Source organism: Phalacrocorax aristotelis, chromosome 6, assembly GCF_949628215.1.
Source record: "Phalacrocorax aristotelis chromosome 6, bGulAri2.1, whole genome shotgun sequence".
NCBI classification, from domain to species: domain Eukaryota; kingdom Metazoa; phylum Chordata; class Aves; order Suliformes; family Phalacrocoracidae; genus Phalacrocorax; species Phalacrocorax aristotelis.
The window spans coordinates 57,446,656-57,467,434 of NC_134281.1; the positions used below are offsets into that span (position 1 = coordinate 57,446,656).

Below are 20,779 nucleotides of genomic sequence, written 5' to 3' on the forward strand. Positions count from 1 at the left end.
ATTTGTAGAATACTTACTTAGGTCTGAAACCTACAAATTCACCTGAATTTTTTTTTTTTAAGTTCTGTAGTGAAGAGACAGTTTAATATGCATAACACTATGAATACTGCCCTCCCACAGCTGCTTTACATACAAGCATATGGTTATTAATATAACTGCAGTCTAAGGAGTTCCACTGAAAACTAGGTATCTTCCATTCAGATCCATACCTGATGTTTGTGTTTTCATACGAACATAAAACGCTCATAGCTAATCAGCCTCCCAGATTAAAAAATATTTTTAAAGCAGCAAGAAAAATTACTGATGCAACACTAAGAAGTCATATTATGCCTAGATAAAGAAAGTTATTGCCACCCACAGTATAACCTTTTGTTTTACCATTGAAAGATTCAGTGAAAGATTTCACTGTCATATCTCTGTGGAAAAGGTTGACCAAAGAGAAACTTTGAGTTCTAGAGAAGTCATCACACAAAAGCAGCCTGTTTTTTTCAGTGAGATTACACTCAGGAACATCAAACCTGAAGCACACTTTTTCAGAAAGTTTATTTACCTGAAACTTTGTTTCTAATGAAACAATGTCTTCAAAAGCTGTGTGCCAGGTAGTCCTTAAAAATGACAAAATTTCAGAAACTTGATTTCTGGTCTAAAGTGTTTAAGAGTGATATTTTAACATCTCACAAGTGAAAGGAAACAGTACACAACTGAAGCATGACCATGTTACAATTCAGAAATCATAGAAGAGAATACCATTACTGCCACCGACCATTCTTAATCTTATTTCTCTAATATTGATTTGCTTGGGAAAATAAACCAGTTTGTCACAATGGGGTGCATCATGCTGAAATTCAATACTGAAATCAATAAAATAAATGACAATACAATTTAAGTGTCACAAGAATCAGATGTGTTACTTTAAAAAAAAATACTCTTCTAGTTGTAAGTGCTAATGCAGCAGTTTAAGACAGTTTTATTGGCAGAGGCTTTTCAAAGTGAATTAGGCATTTCTAAAAGATGCCTAGCCAGTGCAAAAAACCAAGACTTTGAATCTGGTAGCTTAAGAACAGTCACACATTGTCTGGCAACTCCACAGGCTTCCATAACTCCCCCCAGCATGCCACAACCCCATCCACAGGCGACAGCCAGCTACTTAAGTCTCCACGTTCCTGCAGCTTTTGTGTAGTTTGGATTTTCAGTATTCGAACTAGATTGTACTTGCACTACCATCAGTTCCTACTGAAGATGAGAACTACAATCAAATATTGAATTTTCCTAAATGCAGACATACAGGGTAACAACTAGCAGCATTCCAGTAAGAAACACATAAGCTTGAAAAATACAGATTTAATGCTCTGTAATACACACTATTTCTCTAGAAAACTGTTCCCTTATACTTCCACATGCGTAGATAAATTCTTTTCCTTTAGGTCTGTCTCACATGCTCACACCTTTTTTCTCTCTGAAGAAACTAAATGTTTGAGAAAACACTTTTCATCTTTCATCACCGTTACCTGTGTTTTTCAGTCAAATGTATTCTGAAGCCTCAATTATAGTACCAACAATTGCTTTTACCTAGACAGAATACAATGAATAGTTTATTAACCATTAGCATTACAAACTAAGAAAGTTCTTCCTCATTACAGTCTATAAATAAAAGCCCTGCCCCCATCCTTGTTGTGAGACAATATTTTTACCAAGCTGTCAAAAAATGAAGAGTTGTGATCAGTGGTACAAAGTGTAGTTGGTGGCCAGTAACCAGCACTGTATCCTGGGGCCAATACTGGGTCAAACACCTTCATCAATGACCTGAATGATGGGGCAGAAGCTTGCTGATGATACAAGACTGAGCAGAGTCACTGATACACCAGTGGGTTGTGCTGCCATTCAGATGGACTTCAACAGGCTAGAGAAATGGACTGACAGAAACCTCACGGTCAAAGGAAAGCATGTACCGCATCATTAATAACTCCATACACCAGTACAGGCTGGAAAGCAGTTTTGCAAAGAAGTACCTAGGGGTCCTGTTGGACAGCAAGCTGAACAAAAGCCAACAATATGCCCTTGTGGCAAAGGCAGCCAACAATATCCTGCTCCGCATTAGAAGTGTTGTCAACCCACTGAGGGAGGTGATCCTTGCCCCCTACTCAGCACTAGTAAGGCTACATCTCATATGAGGAAAGGTTGATAGAGTTAGGACTGTTCAGCCTGGACAAGAGAAGGCTTAATAGGGTCTCATCAACGTCTACAAACATCTGAATGGAGGGTGCAAAAAGAGGGAGTCAGACTCTTTCTAGAGTCATTCAGTGACAGAAGCAGCAATGGATACAAACTAAAATACATGAGTTTTCATGTGAAAACAAGGAAAACTTTTTTACTGTGAGAGGGACTGGCACAGGTTGCTCAGAGAGGTTGTGGAGCCTCCATCCTTGGACACATTTGAAAGTTGTCCAGACATGGTCCTGGGCAAGCTGCTCTAGGTGACCCTGCTTAAGGCAGAGGATTGGACAAGATCTCCACAGGTCCCTTCCAACCCCAACTATTCCGTGATTCTGTATCCCAGTTCCTGCTTACTTTACTCCTCTTTATAGTGCTCCATATGCTCAGACTATCCACTTTTTTCTTTCACTTCAAAGTATCAGCAATACAGGGACAAGAGTATTTTAATTTTTAAAAAAGTTCCCAACTACTAACTTGAGATTTATTATTCTGACAGATTAAGAAAATTACACAAAAATAATTAGGTATACAGCAAAAGTGCATTCTCTTTATCCCAGCAAAACTATAATTTGATGCTCCTCTTCCTTCTACCGCTCTTCCAGTGTTCCTGTTTTCCAGAGTTCTCTCACTAAATAAAATAATATCACTAAGTAATATTATCATGCTCAAGTTTATAAACATCCATTTTCCAAGTCCCACCTCATTTTCTGTTGGTATTTCTACAATTCAGGACTTTCCACAGGATGAATCCCTCTTCTGTGTCACAATCTACTTAGATGCCTTCTTGCTATGTCACACCTCAGAGGGGCCTAAGGATGCTGGATTCTCAGTGTTGGCTTTTCAGGCAACGCAGTAAAAAATATTTCCACCTCACAGAACCCACTTCCGCAGAGCAAAGCTCTGTTATAGTCACAGGGAGTGAGAGGTTTCATAAAGAGCACACGTTTAGGACAGCACCTGCGTTCTTCCAGGCTCTAGTCTCACCACTACAGTCCTTACATGGGCAATAATACTAAAATGAAAGACCTGCTGTCATTGCAGACGATTCTGGGTTGCAGAGAAGAGGAAGTAGTCCCAACATAGAGCCATATGCTGTCAAATTACTGCGCTATACATTGGAATTACACTTGTCTGTACTAAAGCAATTTAAAGAACTCCCACCTTTCTCCACTCCGCCACGTTCCTTCTTTCACACTTTATCAACAATTTCATTATCCAGTTTAAAAGGCTGGGACCCATGCGCTGCTGAATCAGCACAACTGAGAGGCAACACCTATTAAGGGCACAGACTTTTACTAGCTTTGTTGACAGAAAAATCTGCTGGGGATTCTTTTCCTAAGATTTATGTCAATAAATAAAAAAAGTGAAAAGGCAGAGAACATTTCAGAAGGCAAGAAAGAAGCTTTGGCAGTCCTCTGTTTAACTGCAAAAGGCAACATTAGGAAGAACACTACCATGAAGCAAATTTTATGTTCTAAAATTACTTGAAGTACACTACTCAATCGAAATAAAACGCTAGAAGTAAATGCTAAAATAATTCAATGGGGGAACATTAAGTACATCTTCGGAAAATACTATTAACACAAGAAATACTCTTAAATTACATATTAGACATGATAGCTAGATTTTCCATAGAGACATACAAATGCAAATCCTTCCGGTAGGTTAAATAAAAAGTATTTTCATTTTTAAAACACATCACTAACTTTTAGAGATCTCAAAACAAATCTACTCCCCCTTAACCTACACTTTTACAGAATCAAAGCCCCATTTATCTGCTCAGAAATAAGTCCTTTTGAAGCCAGGTACTGCCACCAAGTGGTGGTGAAATTCTGTGTCATAAACTGATTATTCCCCGCGTGCAGACCACACAGAACTGAAAACCTTCCCCCAGCCGCCAAATATGAATGACAGTGTACTAACACAGAGACATTTAAAATTAATCAATTGAAGCAGAACCTACAGAATTTTCATACCCAAATATAAACTGACTTTCAATTAAAACCAAAGGTTTTTCCTACAATTTGGTCTTTTTGTTCAGATGCCTTCCGTGAGCAGTTGGGTAAAGAACCATTTCTTCCAATACAAATCCAATACATATCAACAAACTGGCTCTAATATCAGCTGTCTTCCATAAGTCTATACAAATCCCCAATGATTACAACTACATTGCCACAGAAATCTTATTTTCATCATAACCCCAAATTTCAGAGAAAGGTGAATTCAGTACCTGAAGCTGAAGATCTCTTAAGGTATAAACACCCAGCTTGTTATTTGGATAAGCTATTCAGCATATACAATGTAAAGATCACAACCAGACTGAGAAGCCATTTTCGAAGTCAGGTATATTTGACTATTTTTCTCAAGTTCACTGAACTATATTGTTAGTTACCTGCATGAACTAGTCCTGAAGCGTCGGTCCTACAGATCAGAGATGAGAATCACAGGTTGGAAGGGACCTCCGGGATCATCTAGTCCAACCTTTCTAGGAAGAGCACAGTCTACACAAGATGGCCCAGCACCCTGTCCAGGCGACTCTTAAAACAATGCAACTTTATTCAGACAGATCTTTGAGCATGACACACCTTTCAACTTTGAAAAAATTCTGACCTTATTTCTTATTAAAGTTCTAATTCTTTTTATCCAGCGTGACCTGAAACACATCTAGGAATTCCTCATGCTTTTTGCTTTTTTAGCTGACAACTATTTGCTGTACATATTTTAATAGCATCACAAATTTTAAGATTGTCTCTCCTGCTAATGTAGAGAGACTACTTAACTCCTACAGCATGCTATCTTCCCCAGTTATAAGACGACTACCTGAAATGAACACTCTGCTTTTACTCATTTAGTCTTAGTGTAACAAATTACATTAGTGATATTCATTCATCCTTACCAGCAAACTGGCTCTCATAATCCTCTGTATTCTTTCAGTGATCAAGGGCTAAAAAGCTAATAAGATTGTAAGTAACAGTGCCAGGTAAGGTCAAAACACCATCTTGTGCTTTTTTAGATTAAGCACAAAAAATTCTGCCAACTTGGAGAGAGTTGTTATTCTTACTGATGAACACTTGAAAGATAAGTTTTTAGAAGACCTGAAGCTGTATCACTCTGGACATGACCAGATGAACAGACAAAACTCATAATTCCAAGTGACAAGATAAGGTCGCTCCCCAATAACTAGTTCTTGGTTGGTTGGTTTGGTTTAGTTTTTTAAAAAGTCATTACGATAAGTGATTCAATGGCAGAAAACTCAACTTCATGTCACCAGGATAATATGAACAAGGTGAAAACTGTACAAGATTCCTGTCTGTGCCCAAAACCCACAAATCTCACATACTCAAATTTATCCTGTGCAGAATTCGTCACATAACCTATCCTTTAACATCTCTGGTGGTATTATTCATTCATTACGTCCTCTACTTTTAGGTAAAGCAATACTAAACATATTCAAAATAGTTTGTGGAAGCAAGTCTGGTTTTGCCTGGTATCTCAAATGCTTAAAATCTGACCTTACTCTACACACTGTTACAGGGAAATTAAGCACAAGCGTCTACCTTCTGTACCTTTCCTGTTACAAAGAAGTGTGACCCATTACACTGTTAACATGCTGAGACCAAGGTTCCTTTTTCCTAACTTTCCCCCATATATAAAACAAGATAGGTCCTCCTATGGAGCTCAGAAGATGCAGTCTGGAAGTCAGAAAACCTAAGAACAAAGACCACGGTTACCACAATAAAGTACATTCACTGTTGGTAAATAGTATCTTACACCTGTGTGTTTTTCACTGGCAACAGATTTTTTTTTTCTATTTCCAAAAGTCTGGATATCATACCTTTTATATTTGCATTAGGAAAGTGAATGATTTGAAATTAGAAAAACAAAACTCCCAAGTCCTTTACCCAAAGAAAACCTACCTAGAAAGCATGCTATCAGAGTCATTACGAAATGCATTCTGGTCAAGAGTACAAGAAGAGTGATTGAGCAAAGCATTAAATTACATTTTCAGCTATTGCTTTAAGTGACATAAGCTCATACACAAAGGGACAAGTCTGCACTGAGTTGTGGAAGCTCACTGGTTAGAAGTCTACAAGATGCTGCAGTCACTACACTCATGAGTGGAGACAGAAGACAGAAGCAGTTGGGAAAGGCAGGTTGTTCTTTAAAATGAAGTCTTTCAGTCACCCTCACTGCCCTTCTCTGAACCTTCGTCAGCTCTGCTATGTCATTTTTTCAGTCGCAGGGGTAGACTAGTACTCAAGAAGCAATACACATTGCAATGCAATGCATCTATGGTACACCACAAATTTGTATAACCGGATCTGGTTTTTGTTTTGTTCTAGTTTTTGTTTTGTTCCCTGATAATGCGTAATATTTTCATTGATTTACTGACTATTCAGTTGTCATTTTCACAGAACTGTCAGAACCTCAAGATCTCCTCCAAGCCGTAACAATACTGATCAAACGTCATTACACTGTTTCCATGTATTCTTTTACACATTTTTCTGTCCTCTTGTAATGTATGCAAGAGGGAAGGCTGCCTCCTCAGAGACCAGCTTTTTTCTATTATGCACAGCTAACCACCATTAAGATGAAACATCTTTGGAGTTTCATTCAAAAGACTTCATGCTTAAGGAACACAATTATTTATATATAACAGACTTCTCAACTCATTCTCTGTATTTAAGCCAGTAATGAGATCACACAAATTAAGAAGAGACAGAACATAAACTGTAAGCATTAAGTACTGAAAGCATTAGAAGGCACAGGGAACAATCTAAATCTTACTGTGAATTCAAGTCCCCTCCCTAGCCATGATTCTCATTTTACACTCATCCTCAGATAAATAAAAGTATTTCCTCTTGCAGAGTTACATTTATTCATTTTCTCAAAGCAGCACATTCTAGAAACCTGCAGTCAGGCTAAGGCAGTAAACATTCCTCTACGTGTAAGTATATGCATACTACAGCAGGACAGCTTACTTTAATTGTTCATAGTTCAGAAGACAATTCATAATCTAAGTCATGAATCAGATAAGCATTACACAAAGGAACAACACTGAACAGAAGAGTTATGTTAAATTCCCCACAAAGTGTTCTGCTATAATCAGTATTTTGAAGTTGACAGCAGTAGTTCTAAAAAAGAAGATACAAAGCGGGTCACATCTGTTTTAAAATGCACATTCCACATTTTTAAAGCTACATTAGATCTACATATTAATCAGAAATTAGAAATTAAGAACAAGCTTATTTGAGCAAACAGGATCTCCCTCTCACCTCTTCAAAATATCAAGTCCCCACAAGCAGCTGTATGATGCCGTGATGACATATTGGTCAAACAGCAAGCAGGAAACTTGAGAAGCCAGTTTTGTTTGTTAGGGAAGCCTACCTACATGAGTCCATCATGCCCTGCCTCCACAGCAGAGAATTTACTGAACCGTGGGGCATTCCCTAAAGATACTCAGAGAAGAGATTAATTTTATAGTTCAGTCTTCCTGAAGTAGAATATGAAGTCGCTTGAAGAGAAACAAAATCTGGGCTCAGAAAAATTCTTTTTCTCAAAATAAGGCAGGGGGCAGACATGCCAAAAAGTTGCAGAAAATTTTTCCTAGATGGGCACTTTGCAATTGCAAATGGACACCTAAGTTCTACAGCTCATGAGTACCAGCAGTAAATCTTCATATACTTTGTCTTTCTAGTAGCTCCAAAAAGGGCTCCTGAGGACAGAAAAGGGGAAAAACCCAACAGAATTTCATTATTAAAAATTCAAAACACTATTCTGGTGGCTGGTCAAATTTCCCACGTGGTTATTTATTAATAGAATAAATGCAACTTTAGCATGCTGCTTTGACAATGCAAAGTACATTTTCAGTACTTTGAAACCAGGTAGGTGATATGCAGAGGATTAAAATCACTTGAAGTCCTCAATTTTGTGTCTCAACAGCTAGCAGAATGCCTTGATAGCTTTTTTACTATAATAGTTTATGGAAGAAAAGCATAAATACAATAATACTAATAATCTTAAATATTAGGGCTGTGTATGTTTTGTTCCTAATTTGGTATCATAGCGGTAATACTACATCCATACATTAAATCAAGATAAAAATTTCAATACAATTTTCACTGACCATTTTTTCTGAGTGTTTAGCACTATATGCTAACAGATCCAAGGAATTTTGGGGAAAAAACCAACAAAGTTTCTCACCTTCGTTTGTTTGATTTGCATTAAGCTGTAAGATCCACTTCCACATTAAAACAAACCTGCAAAATAAAACAAGAACTTACTGTACAGCTGTCATTGTTTTCCGCTTGTGTTCTAGACTGTTTTCAAATAACATAGATGTTGGTACTTTAATTTAGAAAATCCACCAAGAAATTGTATCAAATACGCACTATAAAACAAAGTGGGCAGAACAAGGGAAAAAAGGTTGCATGGCAAGAAAAGCTCTGCTGCATTTTCTGCCAGTGCCTGAAAAGTCAGCTATCTTAAGTTCCCTGAATGGGGAATGAAGCACAGAAAGGAAACGGTTACAAATGAAAGATGGTTGGTTTTGTTGGTTGGTTTATATTTTTTTTAGATCTTTTTAGCAAAAAAGATCAACATATCTGAGATTAAGTATTAGAGGGTTTTAAACCTGGGCCTCACTAATTCCTCGCCTTTCATAGGAAAGCTGTGTTTATTTTAAGGCTAGCTGGCCCATTTTAAAATCATAATTTAATTTGCCTTCATGAAGGCTGATTTATGTCACTTAAATGCTCTCTTTTCAGTTTTCCTCATGGATCTTTTACAGAACTAGCTATACAAGGAAATTTTTCACTTCCTAGGTGGAGGTATCAGACTATATAATGTTTGGAAGAGATTCTGAAAGTCACTGAAGCTGCACAAAGCCAAGAATGGATTTGGGTACAGCATCTCTACAGAACTGAGTCTACTTCTAATGAAGAGACAATACCTAGCACATGGCTTTACAGAGAGGGTTCTTCCTATCTAGACTAATCTAAGGAATCCATCACCAGAATTAACCCTGAGATTCCTCCCCTCAATTTGTTCACACACAGCTTTTTGATTCTGAGTTTCCCGGTCAGGCTGTAACTGTCTCAAAGCCGCCTGCCTAAACTACAAAGAGAGTAAGGAAAGACAGACCTTTCAAAAAAGTCTTGCTGGGTGATACAAAGCAACAGAAAATAACTCTCCAAGCTCCTTTCCCTAGCCCAAGGATCATTTCCTAATTATCACATTAAACCATAGCCCTTATGCATTAATATTATTCAAAAGATACACTAATTTCTCAAATAAGTTGTATTACAGAAAAAGTAAAATTCTTTAGTCAGATTTTAGAGTAACATTCACATGCCTAGAGGAGCTAAAGTGTTATTTTCAAGCAGCAGTGGAGCCCTACTATGTGTTACAGAAGGTAAATGTAAAGGTACAGCTTAAAAAAGCCGCCAAAATACACCCTGCATGTATGAAGAGACAAAATACCTTTCAAAAAAATGCAAAAGAAGGTCTATGCAAGCTTTATATTATTTAACGCTAAGATCAGCACTGAACCAGACATCTCAGTAAACCTGTGCACTTTGGCTGGGCAGAGTCAATCCCAGTCTAACACTTCTCTCACTGCAAGTTAAGAACTACATTGATGACTCTGCCCCCCATGCAAAACGATTTCACAAGGCTTATGTAACGATTATCACATCTTCTGCACATTGCAATTAGCTAAACATCAGCAGTAACTGTTCTCAACACAGGTTTCATGGTTTGTGATTCAAGCATAGACAGAATCGCTGCATCGAAGGATTAAGCCCAGGCAACTGTATATCACTGTGGTAATACAGCAGGCCCTCATACAACCTGTAACACCAACAGCTTCTTCGTGGAAACACATTACTTCGGACCAATCCATTTACTCTGTTGACATAACATGGGAAGTCTTACCCCACACTGCCTACCTGGAGGGCATGCACTCTTGTACTCATTGCACGTGCTCTTTGGAGAAAACTTAAATGCAAGTACTCTTGAATGTAAGTATTCTCTGGTTCACAGGGAGCTCACAGACCACTTTAGGGATAAATCTGGGGTTGCTCTATACCTACATCTGCCACAGAGGGAAAGTGAAGGGAGCAGGGAATATGGGCCATCATAATTTGTATATTGTCCAGCTGAAGGAAAGGTGACAGAAGTTTCACAAAGAGATCATCATCAAGCAAACTGCCAAAGGACCGACAGGCTGTCCACTGCAGGCCTGTGTTATAAAGGGCCCTGCAGAATTAACCCCCCTTTTTGGGATTTCAAACCCACAGGTGTTCAAAGCTCCACCCAATGGGAGACAGTAGGTGCAGTGGCATGCAAGCATTTTGACGAAGGCAACGCAATCTGCACCACGACACAAGGTTTTCGCCCAGACTAATGATAGCATTGAGAGTCTCACTGTTTGAAGTGACCCAACCGACAGTACTTAACCAACGCTCACCCCTCAAAGGTCTTTCTGCTGTCAAGGAAGGTTCCTCTCACTCCAGCACAATCAAACGCTAACACGCTATTCATTTCAAGTGTGTTGACATTTGGAATAACTGAGCACCTGAAATTCTTTACCAGGAGATCCAAGAGAGGTAGTTCTCCAAGACTCCTTAGGGAAAGGCAAAGATTGCAAAAATCACAAACACTTTGGCTCTGATTTTCCTGTCTTAATTCTCATTATCAGGAAAGGAAGTGAAATGAAAGCCACTCTGCCTCACCAGATAATAAAGACAGCATCAAAAAGGGACTCAGAAGAAGGTAAGAAATGTAGTTACAGAGCATTCACCTTGAGGCCTCACCACTCAAAAAGTGAGAAGGGCCCCACAGCAGGTACAAGGACCGCTGTAAAATGGTTAGGCTTCTGATCACAGATAAGCAGCTGCCTGTTCTGATAAGGGCAGAGAAAAGGAAGTGGAAGAAAACTGCAACAGTGGAGATGGGTGACATCTCACATGTAGCCCCAGTGATACTAAAGAACCACAAAAGGACTCAAAGTGCTTAAAAGCATGAGCATTTCTTACTAATCGGTAAATGTGAACCCAGGCTGGTTTCACTGCCAGCAACGATCACCTTGCCCAGTGATGAAAGGAAAAAGCAGCATACCGGTGATAGTTATTCTCATGCAACATACGAAAAAGGCTAAAATAAGCACAAGAAGTTCTCAGGCCTGTGTGCAATGAGAAAGTCACATCTGCTCAGATACAGAAGTATAACCCCCTCAAGTGTATTTGAGACAGACATACACAGATACATTCTCAAAAAGCATTTGTTCGAAGAATAATTTTAAAAGCTGTATATACAGGCTGTAAAATAATTGTTACAGATAATCACACTAGACTAGTTAAAATTTTTAATCTTTCTGGTTAGCTAGAGGACAGCTACAAAAGCTTCCATAATACTGCGCTCCCAAGTAAACAGAAGTTACAGCTGCTACTTCAAAATCCAGGTTCATAAAGAACAACTAAGATAACTACTTTCACATCCATAAAGATAGCAGAAAACATTTTATCCATGAACCTTGCATCAATTTTGTAACCTTTCACAATACAAGGTTTATAGAAAGACAATTAATCTAAGTTCAAATATAAATAAGTTACTCCACAAAACTTGCCTAACTACTCCTCTTGTCATTAGAGCCAGGTCTTATGTCAGGACTAAACTGACTTTTATTCATTTTCTACTTACATTATTAAGGCCCTGTTTGCTATAATGAAACATCTCCTGTAACAGGTCCCTCTCTGGGGAAAAAGTTTGAGAAACACTAGAATGCAAAGGTGTACAATGAGTAAATAGAATTTGCAGTAATCCTGAGAAGAATTTTGATATATTTATCTACCCTTATATCCTAACAGATCTGTGATAACTGACATTTGTACATCTATCAAGGAAAAGACACTTAACCACCACCGTCTCCTGGAATAGCTGCAGTCCAGAATGTAATTCATAGAGAAGTTTTTTGCTTGGTTGTCACCAGCTTAGCATAAAAAGACAGCAAAAAGCTTGCAACTGCAGTCTTGACTTCAAGTACAAAATGTGATTAATTGGTTTGAGAGTGGCATTTACATTTACTAGGATACTGCTGTCCCAGCATTAAGATCTGCTAAATTCAAAAGTCAGGGATGGGGAGAAATTTCCTTCTAGTATCAGACGCATCTAGACGCATTCTAGTATCTAGAAAACATCCATAATCTTAGAAATCTAATAATCCTAAGAATCAATGCAGGAAAAAAACAGCCACAGATTACTCTAACGAACTGCTATTACAAGAAACCCAGAAGAAGCTCCAGCTAAAATTGTACATGCAACTACCAAGCATAAAGCAATTTCAGAAGAAGACTGAAAAAGCAAAAACTTAGCTGACAGTAGTCTCCTAAATCTGAAGCTGAAAAGCTCTTTAAACACAAGCCTACACTGCCATTTTCCCAACAAGTAGTCAACAGTTACCTTGTCCATAAAAAAAATGTAGTTTCCTGCTTTCTGTTTGCAGGAAGGAGCTTTGATGCTCTTTGATTTCTATCAAAAAGTATAAAGGTAAATTAATCTACATTCAGTACCCACAAATATCTAGAACTAACATTCAGTGTAGATTATTTAAATAATCACTCGAATTTAAACACAAGGTTTTCTTAAAGTCACAAAATTAACTCCTTTAGAGAATTTGTATAACTTCTCCCAATCTATCTATTCCAACCTTAGTTTAACCAACAAAACTATAAATGCCACGATCAAATTTACCAAAATTAAATTTACAAAGGAAAAATAACAATTACTCTTCTTACAGTAGTTAATGCAAAGCAATATTTAAGTGCAGGTACCCCACTGAAGCCAGAATTACATAGAAGTCAAGTTAAGCAAAAACCTAACACTTCACAACATGAAGAGACAAAATTTAAAGTCCCTTTACTAGAGATACTTCTGACTTCAAAGAATTTGCAGTGACTGAACAAGAGCAAGCAAGGGACTGCAAGAGAGAAGACTGCCTCCTGCATTTTGAATCTCCTGCTAGATTTTGAGAGTTATCTGAAAAATAGTTCAAACAAGTTACAGCTCTTCCTTTGTCTATTCATCACAGCGCACAGTTCCCAAAGCTGTGGTAGGGCTTTCACATGGAAGTGTTGAAATCTCTCATTTTTCTACTTGGAGAAAGTTTTGCTTTTTGCCAACACCCCATACGGGATGGTGAAGCACTTCAAGGAAAAGGATGACAGCATAGGAAACGAACACAGCTGATCATACCTCAGAGTGTGAAGCTGTTTCAGTCCAAACAAGATTACAAGTAGATGAATGCAACGTTAATAGCAGTATCACAGTAGGGGGAAAAAAGTCAGAGCGCGTAGCTTCAGTGGAAAACAACTTTTTTTTTTTAAATTGTATTACATCAATTAAAAAATGGAAAAGCCATCAGAGGGAAGAATATTCTAGGTAGACTGGGATTTGGACTAACAAAACTTATATTGGTCAAAAAGGTTACTTTTCCTCTCCATCACTAAACAGATGAAGCAGTAAGCATTAACAGATGTACACAATAGGCACACAATAAAGAGTGAATGAGGTCTACTGAGGAGCAAGGGGAAATGGACGTAATTTAAGAGCTGTTTACTTTGAGCATGCATTATCTGGTAACCAAATATGTAACAATCAACATACAAACGAAAGCATCAAAGCACTAAACCAAAGCAGCAGTTTAAAGATGGAGTCCCGAAAACATTTAGAACTTCAGGCCTTAAGAGACCAAATTAATATAGTGTTTCTGAAGGTTACTTATCAATGCAGTTTCCCCCTCAGCTAAGATTAGTTGTAACATTCTAAGTATCATTGATATTTAGTAAATACATTTACAGTCCATCAATATCCAACGAAATCAAATAGCATTCTTCATGATGAGAATTACCATAAGCAATAAGCTGCAGAGAAATAATTCACCTTCTTTCTTTAAACTCTACCAGTTTAAGCTACAGATCAACATACTACTCGCATAATGAACACCTGGATATTTTCAGCCACCCTTCAAGCCTATTTATCTTTACCACATGAACTGGCTCTTCATTTGCTGCATTTATATACCTTAAATATAACAGCTTCTCCCAAGTAGGAAAAGCTTAAGCACAGAATGACATCATCTCTCTGTTCCACTCCAAACTACAAATGGCATCGTACATAACCTTGGCATCATCCTTGACATTGAACACCTCCTTTCATTGTGCTGTCAACAAAGTCTCATTAATACCTGCGCAGGAACTGCCTCTACCCTTCAGCTACGGAATCACTCACTCCTCCAGTCTGAATTACTGTGTATTCCTTCACCGTATCACCGCATAAGCATTCCATACAGCACCGCAAAATACAGTGACACACCCTCTGACTGCAAACACTGCACAAATGCACTCCAGAAAACAGAGTTACAAGAGATCTTGCCCACCTCTCAGAAACTGATTGTGGTTCCTTACAAATTTCTAGCCTGATTTTGCCCACCCAGTTTCTCAGCTGAAACGAAGTAATCAGAAATCCAAACCAGAAAGCTTCTTCGCTGAAGTGCTGTCCTGGTTTCAGCTGGGATAGAGTTATTTTTCTTCCCAGTAGCTGGTACAGTGCTGTGTTTTGGATTTAGTATGAGAATAACGTTGATAACACACTGAAGTTTTAGTTGATGCTAAGCCAGGCTTATGCTAGTCAAGGACTTTTTCAGCTCCCATGCTGTGCCAGGCAGACAACAAGCTGGGAGGAGGCACAGCCAGGAGAGCTGGCCCACACTGGCCAAAGGGATATTCCATACCATATGGAGTCATGCTCAGTATGTAACTGGGGGGGGAGCTGGCTGGGGGGCAGCGATCGCTGCCTGGGGCTGGGCTGGGCATGGCACTGGTTCACAGGTGGTGAGCAGTTGCATCACTTGTTTTTCCTGGGTTTTGTTTGTTTCTCACTCTCTTGTTGTTTTCCTTTTCATTACAATTTATTATCATTACTAATACATTATTTCAATTGTTCAACCCATGAGTTATCTTACTTTTGCCCCTCAGATTCTCCCCCCATCCCACTGGGGGGCAAGTGAGCAAGCGGCAAGCGGCTGTGTGGTGCTTGGTTGCCAACTGGGGCTAAACTATGACAAGTGCTTTTCTAAGGAATCACTCTTCAAAAACATGCGTTTTGTGCCTTTCTAAAAATTTTTTTTTAAAACATCTGAGGCAGCACCTTCTACGTGTTCTTTTTAAGAAAAAAGCCTGTTACATTTCAGGGTTCATTTTTAAAATACCAAACTGTGCAGTGGTCTTAGCCATTTGCAGTGTCATCCTCTCTTTCTACAAAGCCCACAGAACTTTAATAAAAACATGAAGGAGGCAAAGCTAAGCATAGGAATAATAAAGTTCAAGTTAACGCTGTGTACATCAAATTAGTGCAGCACCAAGCAGCAACATTCTCTTGTCCAAATGACTGTCTTTACACACTATGCATTCTTCTACAATATGAAAGTTGCATGTTGTGTGTCTGGCACATATGTCTGTAAATGAGGCAGGATTCCACTGAAATCAGGAGACTGTTTCGTACAAGATACTGAAGGTATGAAATAAGATTGTACAATAAAAATATTACATACAAACAAAGTAAATAAAGCCTGTGTACTACTTGAGAAATACCATGTTTAAGTATAGGTACTTGCATTCCAAGTCATAGGCAACCACATATTTTAGATGCATACTTTAAGTAAAGGCCTTCTTAATTTTTATCAACAACCCCTGAATAAACTATTCTCTATTCAGGGGACTTACGAAAAGATTATCAGCCTCATCTCTACAGAATAAATCCAGTGCCTCTTCAGTCGGGAAGTCTGACAGAACTTCACCAAACCCCACCCAAAACTGGAAGAACTACAGAAAAATGGGATCTGCTGTAGGTATACAGGACACAGCACACATACAGGACTTCAATGAAGAGCAGACAGTTTATTGTCAGCCCATACCTGCCATCGAGTCTGCCACCTGTGGAACCCTGACATGCACAGAAATGCATCAATTAATCTTCACACATTCACTGCACTTCACGTATCCCTCTCCTGACGTGCTGCATTACACACCTCTGAAATTCTTCACCATAACTGCACTCTTCCCTATTAATAAAAAAACCTGAAAAAAGTTTACTCCACAGAACATACACTTATGTCCTTATGAAATAAAATACAGTGCAGATCCCTGAGTAGATTCCACTCTAGAATCTGATCCTTATTTATAAAGCTTCAAATGGGATTCAGGTTGGCCATTTTTTTTATTTCAAACTCAAAATATAAAAATGTATCTTAAACAAAAGCTTTCCTGCATGAAAAAATATTAAGGGTTTAATTTCTAAAAGCCAGAATTACATGACCACATACCACATACTTTGTGAGATAGTACCTTTTTTTTTTATTATCACCATAAGGTCAATATTCTGTACTGTTTTTCTCCCCTGCAAGTTGTTTTACCATGACATTAGGTTTATTAATACAATTTAAAACCATTAAGGAATTTTTTGGGGTAGAAAAAGCAGTAATTAGGTTTCAAAAATCTTTACTAGACATCAGTTTTTCCAATAAATAGGTTGGTATTCTAAAACAAGAAGCCTGATGATAGCCTTTAATATCTAAATGGATTTAAATCTCCATTCCCATTAAGGACACTTTCACCTAAAAGCAGTATCTCGCACATTTCTAATAGTAGTTAAAGCAGCATATTAATAGTCAAGCCATGTTGTTACTGTAGCAACAATGATTTCTGGTAGCCATTTTCTTTTCAGCTTTAACACTGTTCCAAAGCCAACAGTCCTTACTGCAATCTCTGTTTAAACCCAAAGGCGGCAAACTGCTCAGCAGCTTTCTGTCTGGCTACATACTTCGGATACCTCCCTCTAGGCTGTCTTCTCCAGTGCAATGTACTTACCTAGAGCATTCGCTAATGCAGCATTCAATACAATTCCAGTTTACACTAATGAAAACACAACAGTAATGGCAAGCCCACTTAAAAAACACACCACACACACACGAAAAAGCAAACCACAAAACAACCTACATTTAGGAGACTAAACGGTTTGTAGGACACTGGCAGAGAACAGCAGCGACGCATTTCATTATTTTAACCTACAGGCTCTAAGAACACAGTCCAGAACAAGACTACCAGGTAGCAGGGTCATAGCCTTGGCCATTACACTGGCAGCAGCCACAGAGAACCCTTCTCAGGTCACAGATTACAAAATCAAAGCAGGTGCTGTAACCAAAAGCAACTTCATAGTAGATGGACATTATCTCTGAATTTTCTGTATTTAGAAAACATTTTAATACAAGACTAGCGCACACATTAATTTCCAACTCCTCCGCTAAATTTCTGCAGTCTTAAAAATGACAACACCTGAAACACTTTCCTGGCTTTCTTATGACTTCAATGCAGTGTTTAAGAAAGACTGAACCTAAAATCCTACATTTCAAAATTAGCGATTAATGACACTATTTTCATGTCTTTATTTAAAAAAAAAAAAATCTCCCTGTCCTATATCATGACAGTTTGAAAGAAAGCGGTGGTGGGAGGGCACTAATAAGAAAGTGAAATACATAACCATTTGTTAAGAGCAATGGGAGGAAACAGCAAACTGGTATTAGTGCACAAGTACCCCTTACAAAACAGGATCTTAAGTCCAGATTTAGTTCCTCACAAGTTTGTTCCAGTTGAACGGGTAGCTATGCCGGGATCACGAGCTCTAATGCCTGCTGTTGTCTGTCTAGACAGCGTTCCTGACACTTCCCGTAGACCATGGCAGGAAAGGGAAACTCCTGTTCATAGCCTCAGAATTTGCATGTGAAAATGTAAAATCTAACAAAAATTTCCTAGAGATTTCATGTGCACTTAAATATCCATAAGTATTTGTAAACCTCTGCTTATCAACTAGTAATAAATACCTCATATGTAAATTAAGCTTAAAATGAAGGTAAGTTTATCCTCCTGAACTCTGACTTGGTGTGGCCGAGACGTTTTGTTCTGATATCCCTATGACAGCAACGTCCAGCAGATGACAGAGTAGACACTCTGGAGTATTAGTGTCTTTAAATACCACTGCTAACTCCCAGAGAGCCTACTTGCTTATCAGAGGACTAAGCTGTCACTACAATGAACGCTCCAGTATGAAGAAAATAACCATACAAAATAATTATCTAAAAATATAAATTCCAGTACCAGCATTCTTCCTGCAATAGTTTTGTCCAAATAAAATACACATATATTTTATAGAACAGGATTCAAATACTGCTTATCAGGTTTGTAGCGAAGCTATGAAATACTTTGCTTTCTGATTGGGTTCGGGCACATGCTTTTACTTGTAATCTATGAAAGATCTCTTTTGGGAGTCACATATACATAACCAGTAACATAGAGCCTTTCCTTCATTTTGCAGGAGCCTGCTTTTTGATGACAGAGGCTTTGGTTAAGGAGTAAAGTTAGAATACACTGTCAACACTATCACCTTGATAGCTATTGAAAATGGTTTTTAAAATAAGTAAAAATCCATTCCTCACTGAGCTACTCAGTGTCCACTCTTGGTTCGGTGGCACTTTAAGCTTCCAACATTGTCCATCACCTACATAAATAGGAAAAAACCCTATTCCCTACTTTAGAGAAGCTATAGCAATGCAACACAAACCAACTACGTTTTATTTTTACCTCTTTATGCTAGACAGCTGCAGGTCTCACACAAAAGACAGGTTTTGGTGTTTTTTCTTCTCAACAGGAACAACCCACATGTTACAACCCAGGTTAAACTACCACACCTGGCAAGCAAACCGGGGCAAACGCCTCCACACACCTCTGAAATTTAGTTTTAGACCACTAGTTACTATTTTAAATGCTCCATTGTACCAGCATCACAACCACAGATCATCTCTCACACGACATCCACGTCTCATTAGCAAGCTCCTGTCTTCAGTCAGACAGCGTCCACAAGTTTCATTACTAACACACTTAATTCATCACCATGCAGAACTGTTTTCTATAGTATAATTTCAAAGTGTTTTGTAAAGTTACTAAGCCTTTACTCAAAAATTATTCTATGAAAAGCATTTTGCTCTGAAGCAGATATTCTCAAGATCTATCCCAAGGTCTCTCTATCCAAGTTCTGCAGTACCTTGAAGTCTACTTTCTACACTGTTTGATAAACTTCTATGGAGTCTGCATGCCAGATTGCAAGAAGGTATAGCAGGTGCTAGGCAGGCTTCGCTTCAAGGTTAGGGCTTCATTAATCCTGCTCTCTTCAAACTTGAACCCTTTAAATGCTTGTGGACTTTGTTCCACCATTCACTTCCTTTTGCTTAGCCATCAATCCGGCAAAAGTTTTCTATCTTTGATTCTTTTACTATTTGAATTAATTCTTCCAAACACATGACAGCCAATGGACAAACTCAGTCCTTCCAACTTGTATTTTTTTTAGTAATAAAATATCTGGGATTTCAGGTGTAAGTGTGCAGTGTTTCATGCAGAGACTTACCTCTGTTCGTTTGCATACACATAGTAAAGCACATAGTATTATACCGCTTTGTCACAATCTGCAAATATTTATCTTCTGGCCTAGCTTCCCCGAGCTAGCTATAATGATACACAACCAGTAAACTGAGGCAGGGCACACAGGTTCTAACAAATATATTTCAGGGTCAAAACATATCTGCCACACCACAAAACCCATTACATCGCATGCATCTGGAGTTCAGCGCCACCATTTTGGTCATGTGACATACACTGCTACTCATATGAAATACTGATCTCGTGATAAAAGTGCCAATGTCTCCACCATATGATGAATTACAGCAGTGAATAGCCGTGTTCTGGTGAGGAAGGCATCCTTCTGGTATGCCCCCGAAGAAGCTGTAAGCTTTTCATAAAAGCCAACACCAAAAAGCATGCCACATCGGTTATCCTCACTTGTGCATGTCCAGCCCATTGGCTGTCTTTAGGCACCTACTCTGGTTGGGGCTAAAAAAAATTATATATGCTTGATTTGTCAATTTTCCTGACCAAAACAGATTTCCCAATCAAACTTTCAAAAGTAGCCCAGGAAACAGAAGAGACAAGACATACTCAAAGTCTGTTTCATATGTTTAACTGGGATTACAGGGATAGCGCAAAAGAACCAGATCTGCATAGGCTAAGGTTATATACAGTCCATAGTATAAAATAAATACATATGCAGTTGGCACAAGCCATTCACATAATGACTCCTTTTCAGAATAGAGACACAAATGGCAGCTTTTTAACTGAAGCAAAGAAACCGGTATGTTTCCCATGCCTCCCCTGCACCTTAAAAAGCACCTAACCCGGAGACAGAAATATTTTCTTCTAGCAAGTAAACAGCTTATGTTATTTGCACTAAGAACAAAGCTTCTTAAAACAAATGAAAGGCAGCACCTCAGATAAAGGAAACTTTGCCATTGTCTTAGAGACCCACAGATAAAACCACCACCAGAATACCTCCTGCAAAGGCTTCATAAATTCACATTTGGGACTAATATGTCCCTAAAACTTAGTCACCAAAGACAGCAGAGGTT

General features: G+C 38.4%; 1 protein-coding gene across 18 annotated transcripts in view; it reads right to left on the minus strand.

The window, feature by feature from the left end:
• The window catches only part of ZNF644 (zinc finger protein 644), a 78,215-nt gene that overhangs the window by 21,930 nt on the left and 35,506 nt on the right, over window positions 1-20,779 (minus strand). For 11 of the 18 annotated variants that reach the window (XM_075098090.1, XM_075098092.1, XM_075098094.1 and 8 more), the window contains exon 2: window positions 8,419-8,474. The exons of the other annotated variants lie outside the window; for them this stretch is intronic. The gene's annotated coding sequence lies outside the window, so the exon portion shown is untranslated. The remainder of the gene's footprint in view (window positions 1-8,418; window positions 8,475-20,779) is intronic. 18 annotated transcript variants of the gene reach the window in all.